General features: G+C 34.1%; 1 long non-coding RNA gene across 4 annotated transcripts in view; it reads right to left on the bottom strand.

Moving 5' to 3' along the window:
* LOC135578943 (uncharacterized) overlaps positions 1 to 17,614 on the bottom strand; it is a 29,164-nt gene that overhangs the window by 11,330 nt on the left and 220 nt on the right. Inside the window, exons 2-4 of one of the 4 annotated variants that reach the window (XR_010471036.1) lie at positions 14,205 to 14,526; positions 9,759 to 9,805; positions 77 to 8,037 (exon numbers count right to left, since the gene is read on the bottom strand). This is a non-coding gene — a long non-coding RNA (uncharacterized LOC135578943). Of the gene's footprint in view, positions 1 to 76; positions 14,527 to 17,614 lie in introns of all 4 variants that reach the window. The other 3 variants (XR_010471031.1, XR_010471038.1, XR_010471030.1) reach the window with 3 other exon arrangements.

Below are 17,614 nucleotides of genomic sequence, written 5' to 3'. Positions count from 1 at the left end.
TTTAGAATAACAAAAGAAACAAAAAACATTGTCAAACGCCAAACCAAGTGTAGGTTTCTTTTATTTTTTCATTTACCTTCTTAGCCATTCTCCATCTCATCATTTATATTACTTTTTCTGTAGCATCACAGGCTTTCAAACTTACACAGCTTTTACTTCTCGGTTTCACTTGGCCAAAACTAGTCCATACGTGATGCTCTGGAAGACACATTGTTAAGTTAGATCTCTATCCACTCAGCTAGATTTCCATTGAGAAGGAATGATATGACATGGCAGTGTAAGGATGTCAGATTTTACTTCAACAATTTATGCTGGACCTTAACTTAATTGAACTTTGAAGTAAGCTTACCTGACTTGTTTGGCTAGGCATTCCTTCGAGCATCCATATAAATCTAAACATACCAGTTACTAAATTACAGGTAAAGAAGTACTGACAAAGGAACTTAGTGACTGTGGTGTCATTCAACTTTCAAGTGCATAAAGGACTCAGACATCACATTTCTCTGTCCATATACTACACTTAGTTCAGTTATGAGAGCTAACACAGCATTTAAGAATTTGTTGTGTAAACACATAAACAGAATGCACAGGAAAATCAGAAACTTCTACAGGACATGAATACACTATAGCAAGAATAACCTGAAACAATACATAAAAAAAACATAATTGGCACTAGTTAATAGAATATGTCAAATATAAAAAAAAAAAGTTATCAGCAGAAGAGAGGCATCTTCAGGTATCATCTTATGCAACTGTCACTTGGGAAGGGCACAGGGACTGTGCCGTATCTATCATATCCGTCATATGTCTTTGAATGTCAAGGCAACTGTATGGTGCCCAATCTTACCATCTACTATGATGTAAACCACAGTATTTAGCTTTCAAAATCACGTATAATATCTAAGTGCATGGAAATTTTAGTCTCTGCAGTCTGGAGCTAATTCCTACCCTGTGCAACACAACACCCACTTTATCCTATGTTCTTACCAAATTCATTATTCCAGATGCAGATTTATCCTTAAAAATCTGTCTTAACACCTAAACTACATTTGAAAAGAGACCTGAAGGGATTACACATGGAGTAGAGAGCATAGTGTGTGCATTTGCTCTGTATGTAAGCAGCAAGCCCAATGACTTTAACTGTGAGGCACATTAACAGGAGGATCAAGTTCTGGATAATATGTGTACCAGATTCACTGATGTGCTACTTTCACACTTTTAAAACATATAAATATCTTTTGGAGTTTAATTTACAAATCTTTAATAATTAAATTATCAAGAATGTTTCAGCTATCTTTTCTTTCAGACATAAATTATAAAAAAGTAATATGTGGCTAAATTAGAGATATCAGTTTTCAGTTCTCAAACTCCAGCAATCGGTAGTAATTTTCTGTATAGTTAGAATGGAGAGCTCAGAAGGAATAATCAATACCTCTGAAACTGGAATTGACTTTGATAGCACTTTTTAATTAACTTTTTAAATCACAGTTTGCTCTTAATAACATTTTAACATAATGTAATATTTTATTCTGCTAGTAGTGTTCACAAACGTAGACTTTTTTTTATTTAGCTAAAATCCTCCATTCTGCTACTTGATAGCAAATCTTCATACAGAAAATACAAAATGAATGGATTACAAAATTTTCAGACACAGCTTTGTAATTAGAATTATTTTCTTGGTCAATTAAACTTTATAAGGATCATTTAAATGAAATGTAAATGTCTAACAAAATCTGAAAACAGGAGTTAATTTTTTCTAATAGGAGAGATTTTAAAGTATGGTTTTACAGTATGGATAAATTTCAGTGAGAAGATTATGTCAAAGTTCATAAAGAAATAAATAATAAGTGAAACATGACAGACTATAATGATGATGGACTAGACATGACAACAGAGAGGTAAACTTTTTTCATTAGGGTTAAAGCATTTGAGAAAAGGAATCAAAACAAGAAGGTTATAAATAATACTTATTTGAAGTCTCTCAATGGAAAATGCTGTTAATGGTGTTCCTGGAAACATTAGCTGTGGATAGATACGTTAGGAAGAGGAGGACAAAAGCGATGGGCACTTATCACTATTTTGGCTTTAATCAACCTTTTATCATTGGCATTTTGATTTTCACGGTTACCTGTGTTAAAAGTATAACAAAAAGTCTGTACTTAGGTGGCCATAGACATGAAGATTGGCCTGAAATAGCTGTGAAGTTACATAAAAGGTGGAATCTTGTCATGGCTGAAAGACCATGATTAGGCTATTGGCTAGACACTGCCCAGAGATGACCTTTACTGGGCAGGACATGACACAATATGGTAAAATGCTGGATGTGACAGATAACAGTGTGAGAAGCTGACATAAATTAGAGAGCACACCATGAGGCATGGCAGTGGTGCACATGGTTAAGGCAGAACTACCTGAGAAATGACTGAAAATCACAGGTAATTAGAGGGAGTACTGGTGACCTTTGAGAAGGCAGGATCTTGCAGGCCAGCAGTGCCGAGGTAACCACGTCATTAATAACCTACAAGGCTGAGGTTACCTAAGTAATAATAGCAGAAATATCTGATTTGGATAAGGATGTAGCAAAACTGGGATGAGTAGGGAAAAAGTAATTGAGGGCAGCAGAGAGAAGATTGGGGCAAATAAAGTGAGGTACAAGGGTGGCAAAAAGGAGAGTCAAGATGAAGGAAAAGCAGTAATAAGATATCTTAATCTTGAAATTGGTGCTGTCTGACTGTACCTGGTGGGCAGCCCTGCTCTTGATCACTGTAGCATAATTCAGGACCTCAGATGAAGCCTGTTACTATGAGCATGACACAGAAGTCAACCCTGCAGGCAGGTCAGCTTGGGCAGGGTTTCTCCCTGGCTAACAGGAGCACAGCTGGACAGGCAAATCAATAGCATCTCCAGGTCAGGTCTTGTTCCTGACAGCATCCACATCTGCCCATCAGTTCTAATAAGTACAACATTTTGACACAAACCTTGCCATGCAATTCATGCAACTCAGACTTCATTTTTTGGCTGCTGCTATGATCAAATAAGACAATGACACTCAGAGGAAAAGTGGTATCAATGTTTATTGATCTGGAGAGGTCAAAGCAAGACATTAAATTATTTTTAAAAAATACTGCTATTCATGGTTTGGGATTTCTCCAAGCACAATTAACAATTTGTACTTCTAATAGTATCATGATGATTCCTTCTTTGACTTCCAAATAGTCGGAGATGTGAAACAAGCAAAAAGATATCACCAAAGAGTGTGTATGCAGATGGGATAGATTAAAGTGTTAGGGTGGGAGGGGGTTAAAAAAAAGCCTGAGATCTGAGACACTTCATTTCCAGTATCTGACAAACAACTTGAATTATTATCTTGAATTTATTGTACTTAAATGGCACTTTTATTAATGTTTAGTAATGCATACATACACATATACAACATTGCTGGACCGCAACTCTCTTAAATGGTACCAGCAACAAGGCTATAAAAAGTGAATACATAAAATACACAGATGACAGAAAATTCTGTTCAAAAGTATCCGTTAAATTCCTTATTCTGTTGTTGTTGATGATGATGTTGGTGTGTCAGCTGTTTTTTCACGGACTCTATGATTTACATGGAGAACTTCCACCATTCAATGACTACTTTAAAAAAAATACAGAATAAACGGCAAAAAATTAAATATATTGAGCTGAGAATCAAGTGCTACACCTGCTATAGAATCTATTGCTTCAAGAAGACTAAATATTTATTATCTTCATCTTTATTATCAAGTAAACTTCAACAGATCCTAAAAATATTCTGCATACATTCTCTCCCTCCTTCTCTAAATCACATACTTTCTATACAAAATACTTGTGTTCTAATTTTATATTAATCTAAAACATTTCACCTTGTTTACCTTAGAATCCTACATCTAACTCCACAGAAAACATTAAATTTAGGGAGCAACACCTGATGAATGCGGAGTAGGAAGAAACTTTCAGAAGGAAGCAATTGAAATCTACCCCACTAATGATAATTTCTTTCCTGATTAGAAAGAGTTAAAATATATATTTAAGAAAAGGAAAGTTCCCATCTCAGCTTCTATAGATTTATCCCCCATTTGGTTCTCTAGGACTTCTGTATACTCAATAAAGAATGAAAATTTATCAAATCATGGAACATAGAATATTTCAAATTTCACACAGTACAGGGCTAAAAGGCCTCTTTGTGATCAAATTGCAGGATAGTATTTAATTGTTTCAAGACCTGAAAAAAAAAAGAGATAATATGCAGGCAGATTAAAAAAAAAAAAAATGTTTAAGACATATAAACTCCACCTCAAAAAAAAAAAACAAACCAAAACAAAACCAGGTTGTTTTAAAAAGATGGACTCAATTTGAACTTTAACTGACAATTATTACAATTTTAATATAATAAATCCAATACCTCCTATACAAATGTACATACAACAAATTACAGTACACTAGTGTAACCCTTGACCAATGGTTTCAGCTGTTGGAGATCAAAGACTTAGTTTACTGCAGCACAGCTGTGTGACTATGGCACCATTTTGCTGAAAGAAATTAGTTTAAGTGTGAGAAAGTAAGTGGTCTGAAGTTCAGGAAGACAAAAAAAAAATGGCGGGGGGGGGGAGGTGAGAAGTTTAGGTGTTGAGACAGTAACAATCAGCAAGTCAGAGATTCAGTATGCAAAATGCTGACAAGAAAAGGTTTAAAATCCTGAGAAAAATTCAGCCGCAGCAAGGATTAGCCTGTTCAAAGAATAAGAAGGCTCTTCCTCATCTGACTACAAACTACCCCATCAACTGAGACTCATCAGGGATCAGTATTAGGGATGGCAAGCATATTAATGCTTTGCATGGTAGCTTATTGGTTGCAGCTATCTACCACATGTATTAGCCAATAAATAATTGCTTTTCACTCCTAAGTTGTTCATCTCTTACTGACAGTCTCTTTGTGATAAAAGGATCCCAAATGAAGTGACCTAGAAAAAGAAGGTTACCCTTGGTAAAGTAAGGCTAACCCAACCTTCATAAACATAATGCTAAGGAAGTTTGAAAGAGCTCTACAAACAAGGATGAAAACTATTTAGGGTTTTCTAACTTTAAAATGTATTAACATAATTAACATTTCAAGACTTGTAGTTTAAGATAATTCAAATTGTGAAAAAATATCTTGTTTGAAGAATTACTGTGATGTGAATAGGAATTTAACAGAGCTTTAAGTTCTTGAATATAGGTTAGTGTCATGGTGACAGATTTTAATTTGGAATAATTTTGAGTATTCTTCTGTTTTGTTTTAGGTTTACAGTTTGTTCAATGTATCCTAAATAACATGAAAATTAAATTATAATAGTATAATTGATTTTGTTTGAAGTATGCTTTTATACCTCACTAAACATTTCATAAACTTATTTGCTATTACATTATGAACAAAAGACAAAACAAATTTGATCTAATACCACTCAATAACATTTTTGATAGCGTATCATGTATCTTGCTGCAGCTTTTATGCTTGTGAAGGTCAAAAGTATTTTGGGGTTTGTTTTTTTTTTTTTTTTTTTTTTTATTATTATTTAAATTGCTAAGAATGTCTACAATATACTTGATGTGAGCCACAATACTGATAAATAGGAATATCTGAATGTGGTTAGTTTTCTTTCACTTTCCCTTTTTAAATTAATGTATATCAGCATTAGGTATTGACATTCATACATTTGTAAAAATACATACTGATAGCACAGGCAAAGTCTGCACAGTAACCCCTCATCATTTTCCATTGTTGCATGTAAATTCATATGCTCAACTGGTTTGAGAGTGTCTCTCCAAATAGATAAAATAGCAATTTATTTGCCAGCCAAGAATAGAATAGAATAGATTTCAGTCAGAAGGGACCTTCAATGATCAACTAGTTCAACTGATCAATTAAGGCCTGACCAAAAGTTAAAGCATATTATTAAGAGCATTGTCCAGATGCCTCTTAAACACTGACAGGCTTGAGGCTTTGACCACATCTCTAGGAAGCCTGCTCCAGTGTCTGACCACACTCTCAGTAAATGAATGCTTTCTCACGTCCAGTCTAAGCCTCCCCTGGCACAGCTTTGAATCATTCTGACATGTTCTATCACTGGATACCGGGGAGAAGAGATCAGCATCTCCCTCTTCACTTCCCCTCCTTCAGAAGCTGTAGACAGCAATGAGGTCACCCCTCAGCCTCCTTTTCTCCAAACAAGACAAACACAAAGTCCTCAGCTGCTCCTCATAGGTCATTCTTTCCAGCCCTTTGACCAGCTTTACTGTGGCAGCATTGGTGAGCTGTCAGTCAGCTCACCAGTCAGGGACCTTCCCAGGATCCTGAGACTTTTGGTAGATGACCAAGAAGGGTCCTGCCGTAACATTTGCCAGCTCCTTCAGTACTCTGGGGTTAATCCCATCAAGCCCCATGGACTTGTGAACATTCAGCTGATAGAGCTGGTTCCTTACAATTTCAGTGTCCAAAAAATGAAATTCACTGTTCCCAAACTCATGGTCCTTCGACTCGGGACCAGGATGCCTGACATCCATCAGCATTATTAAAGACTGGAACAAGAGAAGCATTGAATGCCTCTGCTTTTCTTTCATCCCTATTAGTCAGCAGACCACCTTCAACAAGTGTGCATCCAATGTTTTATTTAGACCTCCTCTTGCTATTAACTTTTTTTTTAAAGTATCAATTTTTGTCTGTGTGTAATTCATAAAATTGTGATTGTAGGACATATTTTTCCTTGAAGACAGAGTAGTGGTAAAAATAATGTTGAGCAAAAGAGGACAAAAGCACCCAAACTTCCAGGATAAATAAATGAGTCATGAGCTACTAAAATATAACTTCAAATGCCTTTTCTCCAAATTTATAATTTTATTCAGATTTTGTACACTATAAACCTTAAACTCAGAATATTACCTAAAATAATACATTCCTTGAACATTATCAGAGACTCGTGTTTATCATTAAACATAAATAAGGACAACATGAACAAAATAATTGAGTTGGTTTCATACGTAGAACAACAGTAGAAGAACAGAAATTTTAAAATTTCATTTTCCTGAAAAGTCTTGACCACAGTATAAGAATTGCAGTTCTAAGAAAGCAATACTGTTGTGCACTTGGAAATTATTGTTTTGATCTGAAATTATTGCAAAACAAATAAACAAAACCCCTAAAGCCACAAAGAGAACATGATTAGTTCTATTGAAGTCAGCAGTATTTGTTAAGTAATGATATTTATCTGTCCATTTTCAGAACTCCATGTTATTTCTTCTTCGTAATCGTTTCTGTGTACAACTGAACAAAAAAACTAGCTTTCAATTACATTAAATTAAAAAAAAAAAAAAAAAGTTGAAACTGAATACTGTCTTCTTCCTACTGATTATCAAGAAAACTCAAAGTGACTGGTTCAGACATTATCAGAAAATATTGTAACCTGTGTTGCACAGATGAACAACGGTACAGAAAAAAGTACCTTAGGGAAAAGTCAGAGAGGTCAATTACACTCATGGATGAAAGAGGACAAGGGAAAGATTTGTACTCCTGAAAGTCTACAATGCTTAACTGCTCTTTTTTGCACATCTGTCATTAGTTATCTTCAAGACTAATCTGTCATTAAGATGGCTAAGTTTAAGCAGTCTTTTTCCATTTGACCACTGAGCTAGTATTAATTTACTTGCCTTTAGTAACCTAACAGTAACCAGGATAGCTGAGGAATGGGAAAAATCTAACCAGGAAGCGAAAATATCCTGTCAGTTTATCAGAAGCAAAAGGATAGTCAAGAAAGACTTGAGTCATTACTTAAGGAGCACCAAACACTACTGATGCTGGGAAGGATGAAGTGTTTACACGTTTCCTGCTTCAGTTTTCATTAAGGAGGTTATGCATGAATGGACATCACATCAACACAGACATAAAAAACATTACTTATCTTAGATGAAATTTCATGAGGTTGATGAAATTTTCCATGAAGTACTTAGAAAAATGGCTGACAAAATCTCATGTTAGCGTCACCTTTGAGAACATAAAGAGAATAAATGATCTTCCAGAAGATTAGAAAAGGGCAAACATTATTATTATTATTATTATTATTATTATTATTATTATTATTATTATTATTATTATTATTATTATTATTATTATTATTTTATTTATTTTTTTAAGGAGAAAAAAGGCCACAGTTATCTAACTTCTGTCCATGAAATATATCTTAGTAGAAAGATACAGAAAATCAAAAGGTGATTATTGTCAGACAATAAATAATTGCATTACAAACAAATTTCCTTCAACAGGGCACCTCATCTCATTAGTATCTTAAAAGTAACGGGTATTTCAGATAGTGCCTGGTACTATTGTATTTTCTTAAATGACCTAGAAAATCACAGTTACGAAAAAACTGCTGCAAGGTGAGTGTATAAATAGTTGGAAAAGTGGACTCAGCTGCTATTAATTGGTCACAGTAGAATAAGAAAAAATGTTAAGCATGTTTATGTATATATTTGTCTTTACTTCAGTACTATTTGATACATTTATCATTTTATAATAGAAAATAAGAGTACACCATTCAATTTGCAGATCACTTCAGACTAGGCTTTGGAGACCGCATTAAAATTCAAATGATCTTGAGAAACTGAAGTTTTTTCTTTCAGAAAAAAACCCAAACAGAATGTTGACAGTAATGCTCTTTTGGTTTAAAAAAAGTATGAAAGATTGTTGTTACCTTCACTTAAAACTACAGCCTGATTGCCAAACAGCACATGTGAATGTTTGGGGCAAACAAGAAAATTGCCCAAAAGGTTATCAGAATGATTCTGTCAATTAGGATTTTCTTCTAGTCCTCTTCTTTAGATCATCAGAAATAAATATTATTTTTTGTAGGTTCCTTCCTGATCAGTTTCAATCATATCTGAAGATATTACTTTCTACTGCTCATATAACTCCCATTGGACAGGTAGCACATGTTCCGGAAATCACAGCAGCCTAATTACTGAACTTCACTGTTAATTATGCCTCCTTATTGGTTACATTATGTAGAAATCTAACTGCCAAACTCAAGTTATATCAAAATAAATAAAATTCTGTCAGTCCTTATCTCATTGGTGACTTTATTAGTGTTTACAAATATATAAAGGGTGAGTATCATGAGGATGGAGCCAGACTCTTCTCGGTGACAACCAGTGGTAGGACAAGGGGTAATGGGTTCAAACTGGAACACAAGAGGTTCCACTTAAATTTGAAAAAAAACTTCTTCTCAGTGAGGGTGACAGAGCACTGGAACAGGCTGCCCAGGGAGGTTGTGGAGTCTCCTCTTCTGAAGACATTCAAAATCCGCCTGAACACATTCCTGTGTAACCTCATCTAGGTGTTCCTGCTCCAGCAGGGGGATTGGACTAGATGATCTTTGAGGTCCCTTCCAATCCCTAACATTCTGTGATTCTGTGTGATATACTTGCAGCTACATACAACACATCACGTCTCAACTTTACATATATTTTTAATTTATATGCAGCTTTATGTAACTGCCAAGATATACTGGAATAAAATAGGAAAAATGTGGAATTTTCATCATAAGCATTAAAAAAAACCAAAACAAACATATCTGTCAGAAATAGTTATAGTTCACTTAGCTTTGAGGAGACAGGATTGAAAATTCTTTGTTGTCTAATTCTACACTGTAGTTCATGTCTAGACTTTTCTTGACAAAAAGATCGTTGAAACATGAAGGTAGAACATACTTGCCATGTCAGAAGTTACACATTCTGCCAGTGTAAAAAAACTGTGGCTAAGGGATTAAAAAGATACAGTCCTTCATTAGGTAAAATCAGAGAAAACACAGTAGGAAAACAAACCTGCATGGAAGAACAACTATAAATATGTAAAACATCAACTATGTAATACTATGAAATATATAAAAAAATAAAGTTTCCATACCCATTCTGCTTTTGTATTATGTAGTTTGAAAGAGGAAATTTCAACCAGTCTGTGATTTTAACTTGTGACGTTAACACTTGTTACTGAAGGTTTCATGGCATTTGGATGGAAAACTATCCTCCCAAATTGTACAAGCAAATACAATAATCTCATCTAAATTAAAAAAAAAACATTTTTCAAGGGAAACAAACAAACAAACAAAACCCAAATCACAAACAAAAACAACAGTACACTCTCTGGAACACTCGGGTCAACTGAAAATATAAATAATCAAAACAAAAAATAACATTCTCAAATATCTGTTTTGTTAATGTGGTGAAATGCTGAATGTAAACAAATAAAAGACCATAGGTACGCATAATCATAAACAAAGACCCATCTTTCCTGTTCAAAAGGAAGGACAAGAGAAGCATACAAGAGCTTATTTTATGCTAAATACTGAAGAATCCTTTTAAAGAAATAATACATTTCTGCAAGAAATACTGTAAATACTTTCTGCAGTTTTGAATGATTTACCTGATTGTGATGTAAGACAAAAACCAGTAATATGCATAGTAAATAAAGATTTCAGTGACATTAACAGTTACTTTAAAATTAAAATGTCATTCAGAGATCTCCACCAAGATTACTATATGTGCCTTTCCTTGTTAGGTTTCCCAGAAAGGAAGATTGCTCTATTTAACTATGAAGTCAGAATCTGCCCAAACATCCGTCATTACCTGAGAATAACCGAAGCAAAGTCTATGTCACTGCAATGTAAAATTTTCAACTAATCTTAATAATGTAATGACAAGGCACTTGGCACAAGCAATAAATACCTTGATTGCAACTAGAAAGTTTAATTTTTGTGGGGAAAAAATGTAGCTACCTAAACTGGAAGTATACAATTTTTCAGAGACTTGGGATCTGTCTATTGAGACCAGAAAATGTGTGAAATATAGGACAGTATAAGTTTGATGTTAAATAACAACTCAAGCAACAGAACACACCATTGTGAAGACAGGGGTGTCACATACCATGAGACACACATGAAAATCGTGAAATGCTTCCCCTCTAAGTGCATGTATTCAAAAGTTAAAGCAGTATGGAAAGGAAGATAGCACCCAAAGGGCAAGGAGACTCTGAGCTGGAGATAAAGTGAGGAGACATCATGATGATCATATATTGCTCGTTTTAATACTTGGTCTCAATAACAGGCAACAGAGTAACAAGATTTACTGCTTGAGTAATTCTGTGTGAATGAGATGTATAGGACCGTCTACATTATTTGATTTTATCTTGATGCAGTTAAATTACAGAAGTTTTTCTTATACTTTTCAATGGCAAAGAAAAAAAATAGAAGTTCATTCGTAACATTAATAGAAGTTAATTGCTGTTCTGTACTTCAAAATATTTTACTTGTATGCTACAGGAGGAAAATCTTCTTTTAGAAGTGCATACAACAGTAACACTAAAATAACAGTATTTTGCTCTTCAGTTTATTTCTTAAATAGCAAAACTTTAATATAAAAATATAAGATTATTACACTTGTTACTACACGTGTGAATCTGAGCAATTACATGCTATTCATTTAGTATTCCTCAAAATAAAAGTCTATATGTGTTGTAGTACGGTTGATATTTTCTAATTTCCACTTATTTATTTTTCTACTCTGATTACAAAGATTGCCATTTAGAAGGTAAATAATATAGTCAGAGAAGATTCTTTAAAATAATCCAATATCCTGTTACTTGGATAAAGCATTTTGATTTTTAAAGCTAAATTCTATAGGGTTAGCAAGTTTTCCTATAAAATAAAGCAATATATGAAACTACAAGTCAGATTAACAACAAACAAACAAACAAACCAAAACAGCCAAACAAAAAACCAAACAAACAAAAAAGACGGTTCTTTTAAAACAACCTATCCACAGAGGGACATTACAAAATATCTCTTAGCAGTTGTGGGTGAATACCAAAAACATGTTGGTCTCAACCAGCCAACTTCTTTCCTCCATCTTCAGTGACTCGCCTGTATTCACTTTACTACGTCCCAGTGTCTTCTGACATGGATTAAAAATGCTGCTTATTCAAACACTAGAGAAGAACATATCAACTTGAAAATAAAGTTACTCAAAAGTTAACTTCTCCAGTGATGTGGCATCACAAATCTGCTGTTATCCCAACTGATCTTTGTTCTTAAGAGAAGTCTAGAAGTCTTCAGTTTTCTTTCAAATACTGAAAGGTTTTCAAGGGTGAAAACCCCCTGAAATAATTTGTTTTTTAACTTCAAAAGAACCTCTAAACTTAAACATAAGCATCATAAGGTCATGTCTAGAACAGGAAACAAAATCACCCAGTGCCTGTTCTCTGCTCTGTTCAGCTCTGGGACTCAGGCCAAACGGCATGGCACAATTTACATCCATATGGCTAAACGCTTTTATCCTCTAAAACAATAGCTACACCCAAAGTGCCTATTGAGCATGTGTCCTGACTTGCTAACTCCTGAACAAGTTCACGAGATGCTACTTTGTACAAACCCAAACCACTTTAGAGACTGTGATAATGCCTTATCAGTTACATTGGCTCTGTTTAATTTAATGAAGTCTAATTTAATTTACTAGTATATGTGCAGTGGTAATTTCCCAGATATTTCTCTTTTTATACAGCCCATTTTGCAAACTATGGGTATCTCCGTTGTTGTCATTTGCTAATATATAATATTTGAAAGAAGTTTTTACTCTGGATCGAAAAGTAAATGCTAAATTAAAGATCAGCAGGAAACTGCATCTTTTTTGAACAGAACATGAAAGTAAACCAGTTCTAAGAAGGTTCTGAGTCACAGAAAAAATGACCACAACTATTATTGAATCTAGCTAAGAAAAAATATCTTATTTTCTTTGTATCACCAGAAATTTCACAGAGAAGAGAAACTGATCAAAGTTATCATCCACAGCAGCACTGCTAAAAATGTTAGATTTAAAACAAAATAAAACAACATAGTTATTTTAATAAGAAATTCTATCACCTAAGTCAGATAGGAACAGCTTCTATGTGAATCAGCAAATGGGACAGATGAGCAGCTTCCAAATGGTGAAGTCTAAGGATATAATGTGGAATAAAGCATAGGAGCACAAAGGTGTGTGCTCTGTCAAACCTGTACCAGATGGAGTTCAGCTGTTTCTCTTGACCATAATTTGGGAAAGAAAGCATGACATTTTTCAAATAAGGGTAGTCCATAGCCAGCTTGGGAACTACAGATCAAAATTATGTATTTCTCAAGACAGCTGACAACCATTGCAAACAGAAAACCTCTGGGGATTGATTTTATAATTGAAGAACCTTAATATTCTAAAATTTTCCTACTTTTCTAAATTTAATATTTATTTATCTGTTTTCATAATTTTATGTTATCTAGCCTTAGTTTAGTTGTGAATCGTTATCCATGACAAATCATGCAGCGTTCACACTTCTTAAGTGAAATTCTCTGACCATTTAAAAACTGCTTTAGGGTCAGTTTATACAACTGATTGGTACCATAATGAAATGGTTTAAGAAGTGACTGTCCCTCAAGCACATATAGGATAACTGACTGTGCTCTTCTAGGCTCCTGCAATGAAGAATGAAATGTATATGTTCAAATCACTACTGCGGGCAATTCTTGTATCATTATTTTATCTGGCATTGCTAAGGAGGCAGTAAACAACAACTATGTAGAAGTAATTTCTGTAACCCCCTGAAATAAATGCAGCTGGTCATGTCACCACACTTACAGAAATCTATCCTGTGTTTTTCTAATTCATGGTTAATTTTGAGAAATAACATAATTTGATCTTTTATCTTATCAGAAGGCAAAATCATTCTCAAAAGTTCAATTTCAGCTGAAAACTCGCTACAAAGAAAAAAAAAACACAACACAAGAGCTAGCAAGTGGTTTACTGTTTGTCTGGTTTCATAATTCCTTTCTTGCATTAGAAAACAATCATATTTAATAATTGTAGATGTAGTTACAGTATTTCAAATTTGTCTACCCATGTGTCTATACTATTATGGGAGGAAAATCAGCTCAACAACTTGAAACTTTGTATACATTCTACACAAAATGACACTTTAGTTTCTTACTGGTACAATATTTTCCCAGTGTTTCCTAGTTCACTTATCAAAACCAATTCAGAATATATCTACATTTCATAAAGCCTGTTGAAAGGCTTTACACACAATAAAAGTTTAAAGAAAAAGTCTAATACATTATTTATTTGTTTATCACTTACCATACTGACACTTTCTTCAGCAACTTTTGATCTCTCAGTGGATGTCCAGTCCCATCAATTTATTTCTCTGCTCTCTTTGGCGTGAGTATTCTATGGATCTGTTTCACAGCATCTTTTTAACACCCTCAGATTCTTGCTTCTGAATGTATAATGAACCACTCACAAAATCAGCATCTTTATCGTTGAAGTACATGTTCATTCACTCATGTGTGAATTCCCACATTCAAGTGAGAATTGTTTCAAAACCATTCATCCTAGTATTATCTTTATCCAAAGCACAGTGATATCTCTTTTTTTCTTCTTCATCAAAATGTCATGCATTCTGGATTAAAAATACATCAGGTTAAAATTCAGTAACAAAATTACCCCTTATACTTTTAACTTGCTAAGAAGTATATCCCTTCTCTTATGAATAGCTATCATTCCACAGTAACACATATGCTTATCACTTTCAGTCTTGCTTTATATCTTTTGACTTCATGTAAATGTAAGGTGGAGAGTCACATAGACAAGGACTATTAATAACCTGAAGGGTACAATTACCAAATTACTTTGCATGTTGGTTCCTCTGTTGCTTGTTTTACCTATTGATAACTGCACCTATGTCAGGGAACAACTTAACTTTATTCCTGATCCAGCAGCTCACCCTGGGGTACATGGTACAACATGTGAACACATTAATGTCAACATCTGAAACCTAAAAATAAACAATACTCCAAAGCTTTACAAAGGCAAGAAGGAAAAAAGAAAATGAATAAAATCTGACTAGTTTGGTTATCTACTTCAAGGTTCTTTTTGAAAGAGCTTTTTACTACTTGGAGGATTTATTAAAATTATATATATCCATAGGCAATTTTTCCCACAAAACATGAGTATAAGACTTATTTAGGGACGTGACTATGTGAATTTAATTCATTTGAAGAGCATTAGAAAGATAAAGATACAAAGAAAAAGTGTCAAGAACCTGACTCATAACAGGGACATAAAGATTAACCACTTTCATCCCTTTGCCTAACAGACAAATAAAAAAGAGTCATGAGTACTTTCAAGCAAATTTCATAAAGTTATTCGAGATTTGAGTGATTATGAATAATCTGGGGAAACTACAATAAGTGAGGAAGTTCAAAAACATGCTGTTTAATAAACAAAACACAATGCAATATGCTATGTTCCAGTGTGCAATCAGCAGACACGGGACAGATTACCCATGTTTATTATTATCTTGGCTACACTTCATGGGACATGTAAGATGCAGATGGAAGTCTGTTAGGCATCAAGATGTTTCTCTTCAACAACTTAGAAATGTGTATTTTCACTTCTATTCATATATTTATGTCAACCTCATATGAGTAGACAAGACATGTTTGACTGGTAAGCTAATTATTTTCTTGTAATTCCTATGAGCAAGGTCTCTAGAACTCCAGCAGAGAATTTTTTTTTTTTTTTTTTACTTCTGGATAAAGAAGTAATCTCAAGATTATTATAGTTTATGTGCTAAAATATGAAAGAATCAAGTAACACTAAAAAAAATTCAATGCTTATAAACAATATATTGAAGAGTTGCGATTTTAATTATAAAAAAAAAAATCCAAGACTATTTGGTTCAGTTACTGACATAACTGATGTAAGGAAGTATGAATAAGAACTAAACTAAACTCTTTTTTTTTTTTTTTTAATTGCTTGCTAGTTTGTACTGGAAAGCTGATAAAAAAATCTGAATCACTTTCTTGGGAGATACTGTAATATGTTCACTGAATGACCTCTGAATCATATTTGGAAAAACTATTTTGTTGGAATGTATTATCATTTATATTTATCTATGTAACTGAAGTAAAGTTAGAAAACCTAACCTATCAGCTGTTCACATCAAATGACTAACTAAAATATTAATGCAGATTGTAAGATATTTAAGATTTATAACATGGAGCGGAAATGACGTAATTCTCCCCAAATCCACATATTTCTGAATTTTCCTTATCAGCAAATACAGAACAGGTAGCACACTCTCTATCTATGTATTCATTGATTAAACCTATTTCATATGTATATATCCACACCTTTTAGAGCTTGTAACTAGACACTAAGTAACCAGGATAGATGGTTTCACATCTCCTAAGAAATGCATTTCTAAAGTCTCTGAAATTATGAAAGTTTCATCTTTCCTTTTCCAGAAGATGACTTTTAGGCTTCTTTTCCCACCACTCACCCGAGCAGCACATATTTGCTCAGAGCAGATCCTGGATAAAAATGAACTGTCTCTTCTATTTGCTTTAGAATGTTTTTTGTCTTTTTTTATCACTGAATACTGAGAGCAAAGTCAAGACACTAGAGAGTTTGCAGTCCAATTGTTGTGGCATAAATCAATATTTAAAATGCATGGTGGCAATTTTTCTTTCCTTGAAGTTAAAACTTTTGTGTCTGAAATTCTTGTTCTGTTAAATCCAGAACTTTATCAACGTTAAACCACAAAACCTAATATGGGTTTGTACCCAGAAGCACTACTTCTGTGATAAACTAAATAAAACAGTAATACACTTCAGTGATCAACTAAATAAAAAAGTAATAAAATTGTGAATTAATCTTTGACTTTTGTGTTTCTCTGGAGGAATTTCCAAGCCATAGTGTTTTATGATGAGGAGTTAAAACATTCCAGCTTGCAGGAAAGAATTCTTTCAGCTTTACTTCCTGAATTCACAGAGAGTCAGTATAACAAACTTTTAATAGCTCACAAGTGTATGTGTAAAGCTGGTCAATGCAAAGAGAACCTAGGGGAAAATACAATCTTTTTCATCATTTTCCTAAGGATAAATATTCTAAACCACTTTTTTCTAAGGTACAGGTGGATTGCAGGTATTCTGTATATCATCTTATTGCCAGCAACTTCTCATTCATGGGGATTTATGAGCTAGCAGGTGATCATATGCAGTGCATTTTTTCCCCTCTATCTCTCTCCTACATTTCACCATGAATCTTTTAATTCTGTAATTATGTCCCAGGTGCACAGTGTACTTCATGACACCCCTCCCAAGTGGGCAGATGTTCCTAAACATATCTCTCTGTTGTGAAGGAACTTCCCTTGGGTTTAGCACTGTCAGACTGCATTAAGAGCAGATATAAAAGGTAAGAAGCAGATGTGTGGTGCTATTTCTGTTTGACACACTGTCCCTCTATCCAATGTTTTCTACTGGTACAGCAACACTGAGCCAACAGACTAATGGATGGAGCCTGCAGAACAAATCGTTAACCTGTAACCTCATCCAGTCTGCATGCAGTCTATTAAGTTTGTACCCTTATAATTCACGCTCTTGTATTTACTGCTGCTGCTGCATTTCCTGTGTCTCTCTATTTTGCTCCCAGCATTACATAGTCTCAGAACCAAAATACCAAGGTGAGAAGACTGGCACTGGAGA

This window comes from Columba livia, chromosome 1 (assembly GCF_036013475.1).
Source record: "Columba livia isolate bColLiv1 breed racing homer chromosome 1, bColLiv1.pat.W.v2, whole genome shotgun sequence".
In the NCBI taxonomy this organism is placed as follows: domain Eukaryota; kingdom Metazoa; phylum Chordata; class Aves; order Columbiformes; family Columbidae; genus Columba; species Columba livia.
Note: the sequence above shows the minus strand (reverse complement) of the source record. Positions and strands in the feature narration are given on the sequence as shown.